The sequence below is a fragment of the Halictus rubicundus genome, chromosome 16 (assembly GCF_050948215.1).
Source record: "Halictus rubicundus isolate RS-2024b chromosome 16, iyHalRubi1_principal, whole genome shotgun sequence".
NCBI classification, from domain to species: Eukaryota; Metazoa; Arthropoda; class Insecta; order Hymenoptera; family Halictidae; genus Halictus; species Halictus rubicundus.
Genome location: NC_135164.1, coordinates 10106452 through 10124492, shown reverse-complemented (window position 1 = coordinate 10124492; position 18041 = coordinate 10106452). Strand labels below are relative to the sequence as shown.

Here is an 18041-nt window from a genome sequence, read left to right as displayed (position 1 = left end):
ACCGGCGTCTTTTGTGGCTCGGGGGCAGCCCAATTAGTCCGTGCGCACCTGTACAATCGGAAGGGGCTTTGAAAAGAGCAAAGATTCGCATTCAGGGATCCACGGGGCGGCCGAGGGTCCCTTGAAAAGCGGCGAGGAGATAACGTTATCCGTTCCCCGGGTCGGCTCATCATGTTGCAACGATAAATTGCGGCCGTGTAATTGCGAAAGGTCGCGGAAGGAAAGCGTGCAGCAGGCGGATCCGGGTCAAGCTGCAACTCCCCCCAACAAAATGTTTAATTACACGGCCACGGGCTCTGGGACTTTTCTCGATGGCGTCGCGACGTCGACGTATCTATCGACTCTCCCTTTCGACCACGGGACGCGTCTCGGCGCGTGCGAAACCGATTCGCGACGACGACGACGACGACGACGACGACGACGACGTCCGCTCGCGCAATTATACCAGGCAGAAATTACTCGCGTAACTACGGTCCCGGCCGGCGAACAGCGTTTTCGAACTTTTCCTCGTCGAATTTTCCGTAACAACTTTTACAGCGGTGATTAAGAGGGACGACCTGTACAGCTTTCGAGGGCTTTCGTCCGAGCGCCGGTGTTCTAAGGCTGCACGCCGCCGCAGTTTTCGGCTTCGTTAGCCCAATCACGCGAATGTTAATTCTCGGCCGCCGTCGCCGCCGGAATTTATTTTCCACCGTGGACACCCGACGCGCGCAAATGTCCACCAACTGAATATTTGGTGCGCGCTCAGGTGCGCCGTGTTCAATATAGCTGGCGAGAACTTTGCGCCGTTCTCTGCGTTAATTTCATCGGTTTTTACACTGGTCTTTTTAATATAGTCTCTTTCCTGTGGTCGTCAGGAGTTTCGCAATGAAATCGGATTTTGTTCTCGAGCCAGAGACGACGATGATAAAATGGGAGACACTTCGAAAATCATTTTAGTCGTGTCCCGGAAAATCTCGCGCGAGTAAATAAAACCGGTTATAAAACCGACGGATCCGAGTCGATAACGAAAGCTCTGACAAATGTGCTTCTTGCGCCGTTCGTTCCGTTCGCATTGCGCTTTTTACGATTGCGTGATCCCCGGCCGCGTTGCGTCGAACGGCCGATATCCCGATGGTAAATCGCGACAACGGGTGCGCAGTGTACGTGTACGCGTTAACGCGGTGGTCGGTTTTTATAGTTGTAACGACGGTCTGTCGCCTTTTTACGAGCGTCGCTGTTCAGTTTTCAGCGGAGCGAGCCGGAGAGGGGATGAAAACGATTCTGATGAAATTGCAGGTTTATAATGAAACGCGCGAGACCGTGATTACGCGCGCGCGCGCGCGCGCGGGAGAGGGTAACAGGCTCCGCGAACTTTTAATTGTGACGAGCCGCTCGCCGAAAATTGTCAACGACCGTAAATGGGACTAATTGGAGCCGATGAATGCGAGTAATTGCTGTTTAATATAACAGACGCGGTGCGGCAATTCTTTTCGAAAATCGCGTGACCGTTACACAGAGACACCAACGGGAATAGAGGGGGTCGATTAACGATAAGCGCGTTTAAATTGTAAAATGTCTACGGCTAAAAGGCTTCCGTCTCGCAGGAGGGTTCCGCGACGGGCTCGAGACGAGAGAAAAGATCACTTGGTCGACTGGACAGAGACGAGACGGGACGCGATGACCGGCGACGTAACCGTCATAAATTATGCATCACGGTCGGTATTAAAAGTAACGTAGCTTCAATTAAAATTCGCCCCTAACTGGATCACCGCAATGCGGCGCATCCCCACAGTCCGATTCGCTTCGGCTCTGTATCGGCCTCGCTATTTTCGTCCGACGACGCCGCCGCGACGCGTCGCGCCGTTGCGAAACGGAGACTAACCTTTCGACGTCATCGCGAAATTTACCTTTTTGCCAGGAACGAACTTCCGAGACAACCATGAATCGTTCGCAGCAGCGCGTTCGAAGCAGGCCGGATGCACTTTTGGCGCAGTCCAGCTACAAGATCGCGCGCGCGGTTTGCGCTAGCGAGGATGTTCGCGCGTTTAGCGTGCGGAGATTGATAGTGGACGTTATTAAGGCCGCTCGGCTGGCGGCTGTCACGCGGAACCGATCGGCTCCCGGTCGTTTTATCAAAGTCTCGGATTTTTGCTCCTTCCGATAGACGGGGTTCGCGCGGCCAGGTGTCCCGGAGATCGATGCCCGTTTCGGTTTAATAAACCAAGGGCGAGTGGAAGCCAACAGGTGTGACCGCGGTTTTTATCGCGCGGTTCGGAACGGCCGTAATCGTTTTATAAACAAAGCGTCGGGACCGGATTACGCGATCGGTTTACTGGCCGCGGGACGCGTTTCGTTACCCGAGTAAATTTGATTCCGCTAATTTCCGATCCTCCGGGGGGCGCGCGGCGAAATTGCGCGCGGCAAATTCGCACCGGTTAAAGAATCGCGACGCAGCGCGCCGCGCCGCCGGAATTATCGACGCTAAGGCCGTCGTTACGCCCGTTACAAATTGCGAATGTGCACCGGGTGCCATTCGCGGCCGCGGCCGATGCAACGATGCTTCAACGTTCGACGTTAAGCCGGCTTAGCAAACCGACGCCGACGCCGACGCCGACGCCAGAAGCAACGATACGCCCCGCTCGGACCTCCACCTTTGCCGTTCGTGCTAACCGACACCCCTACCCAGGCTACTTTGCATTAATCGTTTTCGAGAAGTTACCCCCTGCACACGGGGCATTGCCCTCGAACCACCTTCGTATTCTACCGTATGCGAGCATACTCGCTTCGACTCGGTTTACGATTCCACGACGCTCTCGACTGTTATTGCTGCCGAGGTCTGTCTGTCTTTTGTTTGGGGAATTCGGCGAACGCTCTAGCTCGCGAGACAAAGTGCACGCGGTTAACTAATATCCCTCTTTTACAGCAATTCGATCGTCATTCGGTCGTCATTCCCAGAAGTGCTTCGAGAAGGTACGGGAAAGAGTCATAGCACGGCGCAGAAGAAAATTGGTAAAAAGTCCCGTGGAACGAAGACGAACGAAGGAAATGGAAGAAAATAGAAGAGAACGAAGAAGAATCCGCGCGAAGTCGAAGAGACTCCGCAGAGTAAATAAACTGGCCGAGCCGGATCCATGTGTTTCTCGAAGAAGTAAATCTTCGAGAGCATCGTGCACGCGTCTGGCCGGATTCCATGGGGGAGTCAATGGGAAGACGCATGGCAATCGTGGACGTTGGCTGGCGTCCACGGGACGTGACGACCGACATCCTTTACACAATTATAGTTTTTGCGAGCCGTCCCGGAAATATGGACGCGGGAACAGAGGGTGTGCTGAAACGTTGCTAGGGGTTTGGAAGAGAGCACCAGAGAAAGAAAAGACGACGAGGGAAGGGAGGAGGGTGAGGGTAGATAATAGCCAGGATAGAATTGTTCCAGGAGCAAAAAACCAATCCATCCCGGCGTGTTATCGGATGGTGGAGATGCTCGTGGGGCAAGTGCCCTCTCACGCCCACCCTCTTCGAACGCGGACACCTCTCTCCCTCGGCCTGGAATGGCTTTATCCGTTGCGACTCCGAAATACAAGGCTCCCCGACGAACCTGCAATTCCAGTTACTATAATGCACGCCGGGCGAACACCATCCGCACTGGATCTACCGCCGGGTCACCCTGGATTTTATTCAGACCGGATCCCGGTCCTTTTCAAATTGTTTCCAACCCGCAAACGCTATTGTTTATATGGTGCCAGTAGTACCTGGTAATCGATACAGATAATTTTCTACCTATCGGAAATAAATCAAATACCTCGCTCCGTGTCTGGAAACAAGAAACGGCGAAACGAAAGCTAATCATTCCAGTCTCCCGAGCTAGGGAAAATTCGTTTGCTCGCTCGCTCGTCTAATCAGGAGACGACCAAAACGTTGGTAATTTGCGTTTCACGGTGGGGACTATGTTTCATAGTTCGGCCAAGAGAGCGTGCTCGTTAAGGAAAGCAAGCAGGCGAGCGAGCGAGCAAGCAAGCAGCGTGGCGACCGGTAAATAATTCGGTTTTTTCGTTGCGGATTCGCGTTGGCGCGGCAAGAACGTTAGGGGAGCCTCGCAACTGCTGCAACCTAGGATGTCTGGGGTCTTAGATTAATTTAGGGGTGTGCTGGCGGTGCTGTTTCCGAGGTAAAGTTTTCCGAGCCGAAGCGCGGGCCAACCTGGAACTCTCTCTCGACGGAAGGAACAGGGAGAGAATACTTGTCCGATACTCGTATAAGTATAGTCGGCGGGAGAGGGAGGGAATGGGGGTGGGGGAGCAGACCGGACTAAATGAATATAAATGACGTCCTCGGCCCGTCCTCCGGTGACCAGGACGAACGTGTACCGAGGATTTTCGGTGTCTGCCGAGCTCTCGCGGCACACTTCCATCTCTATGAAGTCCTCCGCATCACTTAGCGGCGGGATAATGTATGTACATGGACCGGATGCAATGCAAACTAGCCGCCGTCGCCGCCACCGCCGCCGCTATGGACATTCCACGAACCATAGAATTACGTCCGTTCATTTTTCAAAAGATTGCGGTCCCGGCTTTGAGTGCACCCCGCCGAGCAGACACTTCAATTTTCCCCTCCGTGTCGTTCATTTATTTTAGTCGCGACTCGCTGAAAAATTTCGACTGGCGACATCACCGCTTCTGTGACAGGATCGTCGAACCCGCTCTGCTCGGAAGAACGGCATGATAAAAAATTAACGCGTACAGCGTCGACTACCCACCGCAAAAGTCCCCGTAAAAGCGGGGTAATTTCGTTAATGAAACCGAAACTGACAGGAACTTCTAGACCAGATCAAAATAGAATTCACCGTACGGTAGAACCTTGAATACAAGCTATTATAATGGAACGACCCGGTTCCTGTCACGGTGAGATTTATTGTAACGTCGTCCGTTTATTATAGTAGCATTACGTCGAATCGCCCGCAAATAACGTCAACAAAATCACATCGATAAAATGAACAGCAATTACACGTCATAATGCATTACGTATTCGTCATCGTTTGCACCGACTCGCTGGCATTCGTCGCGGGCAGATCAATTACAATTTGCTAAACGGACATTATTCGCGGCTCAAGCAAATAGAAACCGTGCTCAGGGAATCGGGATTATTTTAAAAAATGCGCCGTCGTTCCCCCGCGCATTCACGGAAACGTGTCATGCACTCGGGGAATTATACGGTGGGCACGTTCAGAGAGCGGCTTTAATCGATCTTGGGTCTCGTAAAGAGTTTTTAGCAGATTGCACGCGGCCGCCCCCCGTAGAACGGCAATTAATTTCACGACGGCGCGGTGTATTGGTATTCATTGGGGATTTCCATTGGCGTGACAGTTTCTGAAATAAGTAGACGGCCTGTATAATAGGCGCCGGGGAATAATCTCGCGCCGTTGTGGTTATGATAAACAGGTTTCCCACATTAAAGTACTTTAACGGGGTTAAGACTACTTTAGCCTGCTTAAGTAGATCCGACACGCTCCATTCAACGACTTAGCAGACTAGCGCCCCGGCAACGCCGGAACCGGTCCGTGTCGAACACTAATTTCACCTCTTGTCGTTTCGCTCCACGCCTCCGAGAAACAGAATACCTTTTCACAAACGTTCTCTATTTTTCGCGCAAGCCTCCTTCCGCGTCGAAATGGCTGGCTTCGAATTTGTTTCGAATTGTTCCGGGCGAAAGTAATCAAAATAATCCCGGTTTTAATTACCTCGACCTCGACCTCGACATCGCAAAATTCGCATCTCAGAAAACGTTCCTCCTCCATTTCCCTTTGCTTTCACGAGCACGACGATACCACCAAAATCGAGTTTCATTTTCTCCCTTTCAGTCTTCCAATTACACGGGCAGACAAGTAATTTGTCCCACGACAGTGTGCAAGCTGGAAATAATTGTTCGCTTAAGAGAACGCGCGCGGCTACCTATTAAATTCTCGATGCGCCGAGCCACGGGGATCCGGAGATCCACGGGGACGAAATAAATCGGCGAAACGTTTAGGTCAGCTCGACGACGATTTTTTCCGAGTGTCGACGATCGACTCGACCCGAGCCGGGGCTCGGACGTATATTTTCGAATTATCGACAGCCGGCCACGCGACAAATTGTGCTCGAGAGCGGCCTCCTCCTGTCGATCGACGACAAGTTTAATAGGTTGTGAAATCATTCTGAAAAATAGGGACCGTGCCCGCGGGACCGTGTGCGTGTATGTACACTCGTAGATACTTGATCCGAAGCCGTTCGAACGGAGGATGGGGGAAATGCGGACGACAATGATACACGTTCTGTCAATGCGCTGCTGCCCGCGAAAGAATCAATATATAATAGCGACGCGATGCAAGTACAGCGGAACTCCATTTATCAGGCCGCGGTACGGTTCAGATAACCGAGAGGCGCTCGCATAATAGCGATCGTCGCGATACGGTCACTTGGTGATTCCCATTGTTCCCTCTTGGACAAGATGTAGGCCGAACGGCAAGAATCGGCTGTCCAGCGTACTCCGATCGCGTAAATGCCGAGGATCGGCATAATTATGAGAATTAATGTATAAGAAACAATTGTTGATACGTGCGAGCCGGTCGAGAACAGTCAACCGCGGATTATTAGGAAAACATACAACGGCGACCGAGCCTAATCGTCTTTACAGTGGCGTAGCCGGCGATACTTAACGCTGTCCACGATTATACCGTAAACGTGGCTCGGTCTGTGTGTCCTTTGCCAATAGAAAGCTGCGGGGTGGCGAACTTCGAGGCTTGCGAATCGAAAGACAAGCAATACCGAGCTCGTAACTACTGACTAATTCACCGAAACGGTCCGCCGCACCGAAGCAACATCTGCGATACTCGCAGACGTCGATCACCGGACTTTGTATTTAACTTGGTCCCTGGCCTCTCTCTCTCTCTCTCTCTCTCTCTCTCTCTCTCTCTCTCTCTCTCTCTTTCTCTCTCTCTCTCTCTGCCAGCCTCTATCCGACCACGAATTATTTAAGAAGTATTCTTTATGGGGCCCCAGCGTTAGCCGTGGCCGACGATACAACCTTTTCGCCCGGGTCGCATTGTTTCACCGGCGCGCCCATGAAAATTGCAAACTTTGCTCCATTAGTCCCTATCCTTCCCCCGGGTACTGCTCTTTCTCTCTCTCTCTCTCTCTCTCTCTCTCTCTCTCTCTCTCTCTCTCTCTCTCTCTCTCTCTCTCCCTCTTCCTTGCTCTCGTGCCAGGACACCCCCTTATTTTACATTGCTAATATAGAGGAAAATTAAGGACGACCTAGCAAACTTCCGCAACGAAATTAAGCCGCAGCGCAAACGGTCAATTTAATTACTCTTCCGGTTTTTATTCGCCGGCGACTTCTAGCCGCCGATTCGCGGATTGTTGTCTCGCGATTTTCAACTTGAACGAGAGCAGCCCTGCCAAGGGAATATTCGTTGTAACGATAGGGTTGCACAATTTTCATTTTACCGGGCGTAAATCGGGGAACGCGAGGTATTAATTAACGGGCGCAATCTGTCGATCGTCGGCTGCCGGAGCGGAATCCGCGTTTGATTTGCGAGCGGCCGACTGCCTCGAAGAAATCCGCCTTGGAAATAGTTTGGAGATGTCGGGAATACTTCGCGTGGCAGCATCCGGCCCGGAGATATTGCATTTCAACCAGCGAGCCGGAGGAAAAGCCGGAATTAGAGTGGCGCCGCGCATTAAGGCGCTTCCGGCCGACTCGTCGTTGTCGTCGTCTTCGTCCGAAGCATCCGCAATCGGTGATAACTGTAGCAGGGAATCAAAAATTCTCCGTTGCCTCGTTGCCGTGCCGTATCGACTCCCGGGCGCGGAATATTATTTTTTCGTCGAGCGCGCGTTCGCATAAAACAAATCGAAATAATAATTGAAAGAGCCGGGAAAGCGCCGCCCGAAAAGTATCGCGTTTCGTGCTCTGCGAGTCTCGAAATTATTTTTCGGTGAAATGTTCGCGAGCCCCTGGAAATTAAACGAATCCTCGCGATTAAAACTGCCCGGCGATTGAAAATACAAAGTGTCGCGCGTCGCGTCGCGTCTGCCGGAGGAAATTCAATCATAATGCATTAGAGAGGCCGCGCCGGGCCGGGCGCGAAAAACGTTCCTTTTAACAAAAATGTAGAACGTATTTTTTTGTAAACACCGATCGAGTTTTCCGACGTAAACGATAAATGGATATTTGCGGGTCATATTTGCGTTGCTGAAAGCAACAAAATTGGTCGGCTGTCGAGACACCGGTCGGTTAAAAAAATACTGAAAATACACAGGAGAATCTATGCAGCAACGAACACCGGGTGCAATGTTTATCGTCGCTGCGAGTTCTTTTCATCGACGACCTAATTTTTCCGGGACATTCGAGAGCGAGAGAGAGAGAGAGAGAGAGAGAGAAAGAGTTTCGTTAAGGTGCAGAAACGGAAATATCTCCATAAAGATTCGCCGGGGTCCGGCAATAAAGTATACGACGACCACTGCGTTTCCGTCGCCGATTGTTCGAACCGGTGCGAAACGGCCGGGCGTTATATTTTCGGAGCATAAAACAGTAAGAAAATGCAAAAATAAGGTTCCCGTTAAAATCGTTGCGCCGCACGCCGACAAGTTGCCAAGTGCAACTGCGCTCCGAGGGGGGTTGCGCCTCGACCTTCCGACGAATTAAACCGATTCGTTGCAGCAGCGCCGGTGCGGCTCGCGGCTCGAATAAAACGGCAAGGCGAATGTCACATGTCCCCGGCCGTAGCCCGCGGTCGTCTCTATAAAACCTAGTCCCGCGGAGATAAAAATTTTACAGATTTCTCGCCGGTGTAAAACGCGTTCGGTGCCACCGATGCGCAACGGAAGCGTTAAGGCGGCGCGGCGGCCGGTGTCGGCAGCTGTAAAATCGTGTAACAAGGCCCGATAATACACCGAACGAGTCGCGACGTCTCGCGTCGGAAGCGAACTTTTTCGAACGAGCAAAAAATACTCTTATTAAGGAAGCACTCTAGAATCTATCACTTGCCACGACAATATTTACAATAATATAAGAAACAACGAGAAATGGTAAGGGTGAACGCACCGGGAGAAAGATGAGGGCGTGCGAGGTTTGCGATGAGGTGTTTGCAGGTCTGATCCCCGCGAAGGGGTTGCAACGACACCGCGGACAGCACGCGGCAGCTGTCGCGAAACGGATTCGTATTTGTGCTGTTGCTCGTAAATATTTGCCCGCTTTGGAGCCGGTTTCTTGTTGCGAGTTCGTTTGATGCGGCGGAGGTGCGAGGCCGCCTTTATTACGTTACTTCGTAAGCCGGCCCCCGCTTTCCCTTTTACATCGCACGCGCGCGCCCTTGCCCGCAAACGTAATTCCGAGCGAGCGGGATGCTCGCCCTCTTCAGAATTCCGTTGTTCAGCGAGCAAACACGAACTAGCGCCGCGTAATTTTTGCCGGTTATGTCCGACGCCCGGCTGATCGTCCCCGAGATACAGTTAATGTTTAACCGCGACAGCGCGTCTCCGCGAATATATTTGTACTGGCGATAACGGCGACGAATGCCCGCGCCGCCACTATTGTTCGAATTTTTATCGCGACCGGTAATAGAACGGAAAATACGAAAGAGGCCGGTTGGTTTGTCTTTGGGACTTCTTGGGATTCTTGTCAGTGGAATTTTCACGCGAGCCTATCTTCCATCCGCTCTGCAAACTGCGGACTTCCCGTAATTGCATCGATAACGGTAAGAACCTTCGCGGAAGGAACCTTCTTTATCGCGTGCGCGATCGCTCGAATGAAATCGCGGGTGTAAGCCGCGCCGCGAGGGAACGAAATTCCTTGTGAAACAGACTCGGAGCGTTTTAACAGTTGCCGTTAAATCTAACCTAAATCCTCGTAAACAAACTTCTCGGTTGTAAAAGGAAGCTGTAACGACATCCCGCTATATTAACTTATGACTGGAGAAATGAAACGGGCCTCGAACGAGCCGAGAGACAAGCGATAAAGCCTACGCACCTGACCACCGATCAAATCTTGATGGGCCGAGAATTCTTTCTTCTAAAACCTTCCTGTGGCTCCGCATCGAACCAAACCAAATAATTGCTAATTTCACCGATTGACGTTACGCTCGACCGTTTGGTTTGCTCCACCGGCTTAAACCAAGATTAAAGCCACGTATGAAAACGTAATTGAGTTGTACGCTTAACAAGTTCCGGAATAAAAGAAAGCATTCCAGACCGTAAACGGTTGATTCTTGTTAACGTACGCGTTTTCTCGTAAACTCGACGTTTTACGGATGCCATAGATCGTAAAGACCCACAGTCTAGTGGAATAAGTCGGCCAACGGTCGGGCAAGCGGAACGAGGCGCGCGGAGATAAACGATTCTGTCAAAGACTCCCGAATCAAGAGAAATATCGGAACGATCTAGAATCAGGAGATCGGGTTGTTCGAACTCAAACTAAATACGTGGAAAGGTTATATTCCGCCGGTGGGCCCGTCTGTGAAATATGCATTCTCCGGCGGAGTTCGAAAGAACGGCCGGCTAGTTTGATCGGTGTTTCGAAAGTGGGCCAGCCTGGTGCGGCACCGACAAAGAATACGCTGCGAACACGCGACTTCCTGTCCTGAAATTTCATATTTCTCTTTTCGAGGGACGCTACGCGGCGCGGCGGCACGGAAATGCCATTAAACGGGACGCGAGAAGCCGCCCTCCCTCGCCTCTCTCTCTCTCTCGTCGAATCGAGTTTGCGAAGGCACACGCGTCCCGAATGCAAGCTACACCGGTCCATCGAGTATGCATGCATGTCCACGAACACGCGAAAATCTATATTCGCGCGATTGAACGCGCCGCCGAAAATACCCGTCGCGTCAGACAACACTTTGCGAGGCTTCAGCGGAGGATTCTACGAAATTATTCTTCCCTTCGACTCTGACTTCGCGGCTTCCGTTCGAACCCGATGCTCTGCCCGGCATCGATAAGGAGAAACTCGACTAAATCCGACGGACGACTATCGGTACGAAAGAACGGGCTAATTAAAGCAGACTCCGGGCAAAGATGGAAATGCATTCTGATCTCGTAGTCGTCACGCGGGTTAATGGTTTCAACCCAGTTTCTCCGTGGTCGTCGCGAGAAGAATCGATCTTCCGGAGATAATTCGAGGATCGAGGGTAATAGGAGCGAATTGGGGGACGAATAAGCTAGCATGATGCGGAACGAGGCGAGAAGAATCTTTTGGAGGACAGTTCGGACGATTTCCGTGGAACGGAGGATTCGTGAAGGCACGGGGACAGGCAAAATTACTTCGCCGCTGGTCTCTGGCCGCGACGTTTCCCGTAATTACGTTGTCCGTCGGGTCAATGAGAGACGAAGGCTCCGCAGAAAGCTCCGCAAAGGGCCGGAGGAACGCGCGAGCGGCTGTAACGCGAGACAGACTGTATTTGTTGCTCGAGGCGAGCCGACGAAACGGCTCGTTCGATAAACTACGATGGTTTATCAGAAGCTGAATAGAATTCCTTTTGGTAGAGGCTCGCGTCGCGCCGCGTCGCCCAATTGCACGGGCAACGAACCTAACGACCGGCCATATTTTTCCTTTGTTTGTTCAAAGGATCAGCCGGGTTTTACCGGGGGCGACCGTCGTCGATCCGTCGCGCTAAAAAGACACAGGCTCGTTAGCGGTCGCGTGCAATCGTCGAAAGAACGATCGCCGTACGTGGTCGTCCCGGAAGAAAACTCCGATGAACGTTTCAACGTCCACCTTTTTCCACGGGACTCGTTTCGGTCTCTAATCGATGGTACGATATCCACAGAGAGCGCTACGGAACCTCGGTAGCTGCGAAATTCGGTTGAAAGTCTGTAAAAATATTTACGAACGTTCCCACCAGTCCAAAACCACATTCCGTACAGCTCACTCGAATTATTCTGCTCTCGGTAAACCAACATGAAACTTTTTATCCGGTGCCACACGCTTCAAAGAGAGCTTCGGGAGGATTATAATACATTTCTTATCAACTCGTTTATATTCCGGGGTTTTCTATCGGTAGACCTGTGATGTTTCACACTGCGGTGCTTTTTGATGAATATCGATACGAATTCGGCGAGTGTGAAGGACCGCCGTGAAAAACTGTAGACACGTGTGTATGTGTATTAGGTTCGTGATCATCCGATTACCATTAATTACGGTATTTAGGAATAGCGGGGAATATGAAAACGCGATCTAGTTTTTGTCGGCGTCGCATCGAATGCGTCGAGGGATCTCCATTCGGACGGCATCTGTCCATTGACGTTTCGAGCACGAACGAGCGCATCTAGCAGCCGCGTAATGACCGGTGAATATGACCGCTGCATATTGTATAAAAATCAATCCGAGTGCCGATGTAACGGTAGATGCGTGGGCGCCGGGCGCCGGGCGTCGGGCGTCGGGCGCCGGGCGTCGTGCGTCGGGTATCGTTAATAGAGTGCGCGGGCATCGAGCGCGATCGAGAGCCGACTAGCATGATAAATAGGCGGCGCAAAACGGCCATTCTAACGAGTGGCTTTTTTTCGCACAAGTGTGCCTCTCGACGCTCGATGATATTCGTCCGCTTTCACGGTTATGAAAGCCGCTACCCGTCATTTATGCGGCCGTCAAACCCGTCCCGCGGATCACTTTATATTTTCTGCGTCGTCTGGCGGCACTTTTGCCGTCGCATAATGCGCGATTCTCGCCCCCGCCTCGTTTCTGCTCGTTTCTGCTCGTTTCTGCTCGTTTCTGCTCGTTTCTGCTCGTTTCTGCTCGTTTCTGCCCGTTTCTGCTCGGTCGTCGTCGCGACGACGCGAATCCAGGACGACCGAGACGATCGAGCACGTGTGAACGTCATTCACCGGCACGCGTCCCGCTTCTCTGTGTAAACTCGTCGCCGGAGCCTGGAATTCGAAGCGGCTGGCACAATCGTCGGCCCAGAATACACTGATACCGGCACGTACTCTGATCAATAGACTGCTGCGGATACCGGTGCATTCCCGGCTTGTAAAACTCCGCAAAATTGACGACACTCTTGTTTCCGCTTTGACAACTGTGTCACACCCGATACCCAAACGATTCTCTTCTACCAGGCTTAACCTCTTACGCTCTAACGTCCAAAGAGCAGTCGCATCCTCGACGCATTGTTCGCACGCTAAAAGGGGTAGCTGGAGGTAAAGGAAGAAGACTTCACGGAGAACGCGAGCGTGTTAAGTGTCGTGCGGGACGGTGCAACGACACTAATGTACATTTAATGTCTCAAGTTTGGTTGGCCTCGGCCAGGGATAACATCTTAAATATGTTTTTGCAGTTGAACATGGAAGAGAGGGACGTGACCGTAGCCGAGGGGAAAGGAGAAACTTTTTAAACGAGAGAACGAGGCTTGGAGAGCCGAGCAACCGGCGCCACCATCGGCACAGGTGAGGTGTTCTTTTTCCAAAGGATTTCCCCGCGCGTTTCCCTCCCCGTCGTTTCTCTTTTCGCCGGGTACAAAGGCTACATCAAGAATCTACGATCTCGCTGCCTGCCTGCCGACCAGGGGAATACCAGAAGTTTTTCCATTCGCTGGAACGACGCGACACGAGGCGACGCGACGCGACGCGACGCTGGGAAAGACGTAACCACGGCCTGTGTGCCCCTATTTCGCTCCTGCCACGGAATTTCTCTCCGTCTCTCGCTTTTTCTCCTCTTTTTCTCGCCGCAGCCGAGAGCGACAATGCGCCGGCGAAATCGAGCGAAATGCCGAGGATCCAGACGATCCACGGGATATAGAGAAATCGTCGACGAACCGGCGGCGTTCTCTGATCGACGCCGACCTCGTAATGGCGCCGCAACAAGGAATCGTTCGTTTCCGCGAACCGAACGCGTCGACTTCGATGCAACGTACAAATTGACGGCGAAATCCCTCGACGTCTCCGGACGCTCTAACGAGTCCACTAACAAAGCGAAGAGCATTTTTCATGGATCATCGAGAGGAATAATTCGACGCGCTCATTATAGAACCGGCTTCCTTCGATCCAGTTTTCTTTCTTCGAGAGAGATAGGGAAACTCCGGAACGTCTCTGTTTGGTAGACGCGAGTTTTCTTCAATTAGAAATTCTTCCTCCCGGACGAGATGGAAATGTAAGGCCAACTCATAAATATTATAGACGTTGACTTTTATAGAATTACCGTGGAACGTCGCAATCTACCACTTGATTGTACACAAGTATTTATAATTGACCTTATTTGGTACTTAGATAGCAGGAGATGAATCCGTAAAGATTATCGACATCGAAGCCACCACACACTATACAAAAATCATGACTCAGTTATTAAATTATTTATAAGACGCTCGAACGAATTCCCGAACAAAGCGAAGAGCATTTTTCCTGGATCATCGAGGGGAATAATTTCATGCGCTCGTTATAAGACGACTCTCTTTCTATCGTTTTCTCTTCTGGAGACCAATAAAACGAAAGGGAGGAATATCCAGGAACATCCTGTGACTCGAGAAGATGACAAAAATGTTCTGACGGATGATCACCGTTTATTAGCGATACAATTGCGCACATGGTAACTAGCCCGAGAGTTCTCTGATAAAAGTACCCAGGCTAAGTACAGAACGGTGAAGACGTAAATGAAACCCCGAATCGAAACACCGAGTTTCTGTATTTTTAACTGAAACTTGGATCTAAACGAAAGATTCTTATTTCGATGGATGAGGTTATCGTTCTAATTACTCTAAAAGCGTTCGCGTATCGTTTTATCGATAAAGACGTTAATTTGATTTTCCGTTCTCGAGCACCGGGAAAAGTTCGGTGGAGCTTTTTTCGGGGGAACAATGCGATTGTTCTAGCCGTTTCGTCCCGGGGACGGAGAATGATTCCTCTGGACCGCTATGAAATCGACAAATCCTACGGCCGACGATTCGGGCGAAAAAAAGGTATAGGTGGAAAAAAAAGGCCATGAAAGAACCGGGATCCATTGAGATTCTACGGTTGACCGAACGAGTCCACGGTCTCGTGCACGGCACTTCGCAGGCGAACCGATACAGAGAGTATATTGGAACGGCAAACAGTGTGTATCGTCGAATTCGAGAATGCTTTATTCTGGCACATTCGCTGCCGATTCTGCATTCACGAGCGACGACGCACAGTCTGCGGGTTTTCATATGCCACCGGTGGTTTTTCAGACCTTCCTATTATACGCGCCGAGATTTTCTGTTTGAACTTCTGGTCGGCGGATCCGAAGCGCGCCGTGCCCCGCCCGGAATAACCTGAAATAACACGAAATAACCTCCACTGATCGAACATCCGGCCACGATTAAAGAATTATGCGACCGGAACGATACTGAGAACTGAATTCGCTGAATCTACCGATGAAAACGTGTGTCTATCCGGTTTCTTCGACGTAGACGGTCCCTACGTCGATTAATTAGGGTGCTCGGTGACCCGTTAACCCGAGTAAAAATAGGCCAACCGGCGGGGCGAGGCAAGGCGAGGCGAGACGCGTGGTTCCGGTTCGCTTTAAGGCACTAATTTAAATACATATTAATACAACGCGTATGCAATATCCGTCGTTGAGTCAGGTGGAAGGAGACGTGCGGAAGCACGCAGACAGGAAGACAGGCAGGCAGCAAGGCAGCAAAGCAGCAAGGCGGCAAGGCAGCGTGTGTATCAGACCGCAGACTTTGTCGGTGCGGGCGGGAACCGACTTTGCGTGCCAGCCAATCAACATACCCGGCTATGCATACGAACGAACCCGTCGACGGCTCCCGACCCGAACAAATTTCCGTCGAATGAGTCGCGGGAGCAACTCGAGACTAGATTCGACTGAACGACGACGGCTCATCGCCGGACGGGATCGCGTGGCAGTCGGCGACCCTCATTGATTCCGCCGCCGCGCCGCTGCCAGGCAAATTGTTTCACAACGGATCTCTGATCGGTTGTACGGATTCCCCGTGAAAACCGACTCGACAGCACCGGGCAGCTCTAGCTCGGTTGCGAGCTGCCTCCGGGCTGCGATTTTTCACCGAGGCTTTCGACTCTCGGATTACTTCGACGCGTTTCTACGGGTCTCAGGCGTTTCGCGTGCGAGTCAACGCCTTTTGGAATTCTTTTCTGGCACGGACTCGTTCGACCCCTGATAAACCTGCGATGCTTGCGAAACGTTGAAAAAAGGTAGACCGAGAAGTGCACTCGAGTTTAAAGTGGTATAGGTTCGGATATGGTCAGACACGTAAGACAATAGCAGGCTTCCATAGTTAACGGAATGAATTGGATAAATAATTATAATCGATTAACAGAGACAGGTAATCGAGAGACAATTGTTACGAGGGAAAGCCATTGGTTCAAAACTTGCGATAGAACGGCGGTCCGGAGTGCGCGCCGAGCTTAATATATCTTGTTGAAGGGGTGATAGGGGAGGTGGTTTCTTATTTGGCGATAATTACGAGTTCCCCGGGGCCGTCTCCAGCGATCTCAAGACCTCCTTGCATCGGCTCCTCCCCATTGAGCGGAGAGCAGGGTCTCGATGCAACGGCGAAGATATTGCACGTTGAATGGAAAATTGATTAACGGCCACCGCCGCTAACACAATATGTTTTATCAGCGGCCGCTGATAACCCGCGGTTCTTCGTCGGGCTACTTCTACACACCGATCCCTCCCGTTAAACCGTCGGTTACGACGTCGGCGATGCGATGGCCTGCTGTGCCTGATGTTTATTCGCCCCGGGATTTCCATGGCCCTTAGAAACGCCGCGCGATAAGTTGGCTCTGGTGTTAAGGGGCGGCAGCTGGAGAAATTGGATGATTGATGGTGCCCCTCTCCTATTCATAGACCGAACTCGGAAAAAAGGGAGCGACAGGTCCTCGTTGAACGGGTCGAATCCCCGGAATTACCCGAAAGGAACCCCGACACCCTAACATTCCAGAATTTTCAAGGGAAAATAGAACGCGAGATCCAAACCTAGATCCCGACTCACCCTCCAAGATGCAATCTCGAAGCCGATTCAACGATCGCTCGCGAATTGAACTTTGCCGACGCTTTTTATTTTTAAGAATCGAAAACAGACCGATGACCGTCGCGTCCCGTTTCTAACTTACAATTAGTTGGAGAGTAACGATCGAGATGCGCCGGTTTTAATACAATTTGCAAAGCTCGCCGAAATTCCAACGACGAAAAAGACCGAATTAAATCGCATCCGCGACCTCGATTTCGAGGAGGAACGCGACTTCTCCTCGATTCGGGACTCCCGCTGCCGCAGATATCGGAATAGATACCCCCGAAAGGTTAGCACGAAGAGTTAACGATCTCCTCGTCGGAGAGACGATGCAAAGCACGGTCGGGGAACTACGGCGAAGTCGCGCTCGCGCTCCGGGTCTCGTTCTTCGAGAGGCATTTAAGCTGCTTTACATTTAACGAGCTCGACTTGGCTGAATAGCTAAACCGAAGCGCGCGATAAGACGGATTCGTTCTTTTCGCGGTGAGCAAACGCGAGAGCGGTCTGCCCCGCGCCGCACGGCGTGTTTGCACGGTGAAACACGAGGCTCCCCGTGTTCGCAATTAACGGGAAATGCGGGTGTCAACCTGTATGATAGATAATGGCCGGAGCGTGCCAGAAACTGCGCCCCCGCGAGCCAAAAACTCCTCGCCGCCGATGAAACTACCCGGTCCGACACGCAACTTTGTTTGCGTGGCGGCAAATCAACTCGCAGTGACATTTTCTGCATTACCGTTATTAATTATTCCCCTAACCCGGCCGGGGGATTGCATAAAAACGGGAATAACCGAGTAGAAAGTTCTGTTCCGTGTCTCGAGACGATGGCCCCCCTTCGTAACGACTTAAACGTCGGTTACGGTCTTCGGTTAAATTCTACCAGCTTGTACCAGCGTTTATTATTTACGCTTTTCCAAAACCTGAGATCGCGTCAAAATTTTTGTACGCTATCTTCGAGTGGATTACAAAGAATGTTATAAAATAACCATTAAAAAAGTGTTCGGTCGAATCGCAAAGGGGAAACCAAGCCCGTAGAATATCCAGGTTATAAAAATTCGAGTGACACGGTCTGACATCTAGGTGCTTTTAGGGT

General features: G+C 51.4%; 1 protein-coding gene across 2 annotated transcripts in view; it reads right to left on the bottom strand.

The window, feature by feature from the left end:
* LOC143362195 (lachesin) overlaps positions 1-18041 on the bottom strand; it is a 235587-nt gene that overhangs the window by 207064 nt on the left and 10482 nt on the right. The window lies entirely within an intron of this gene.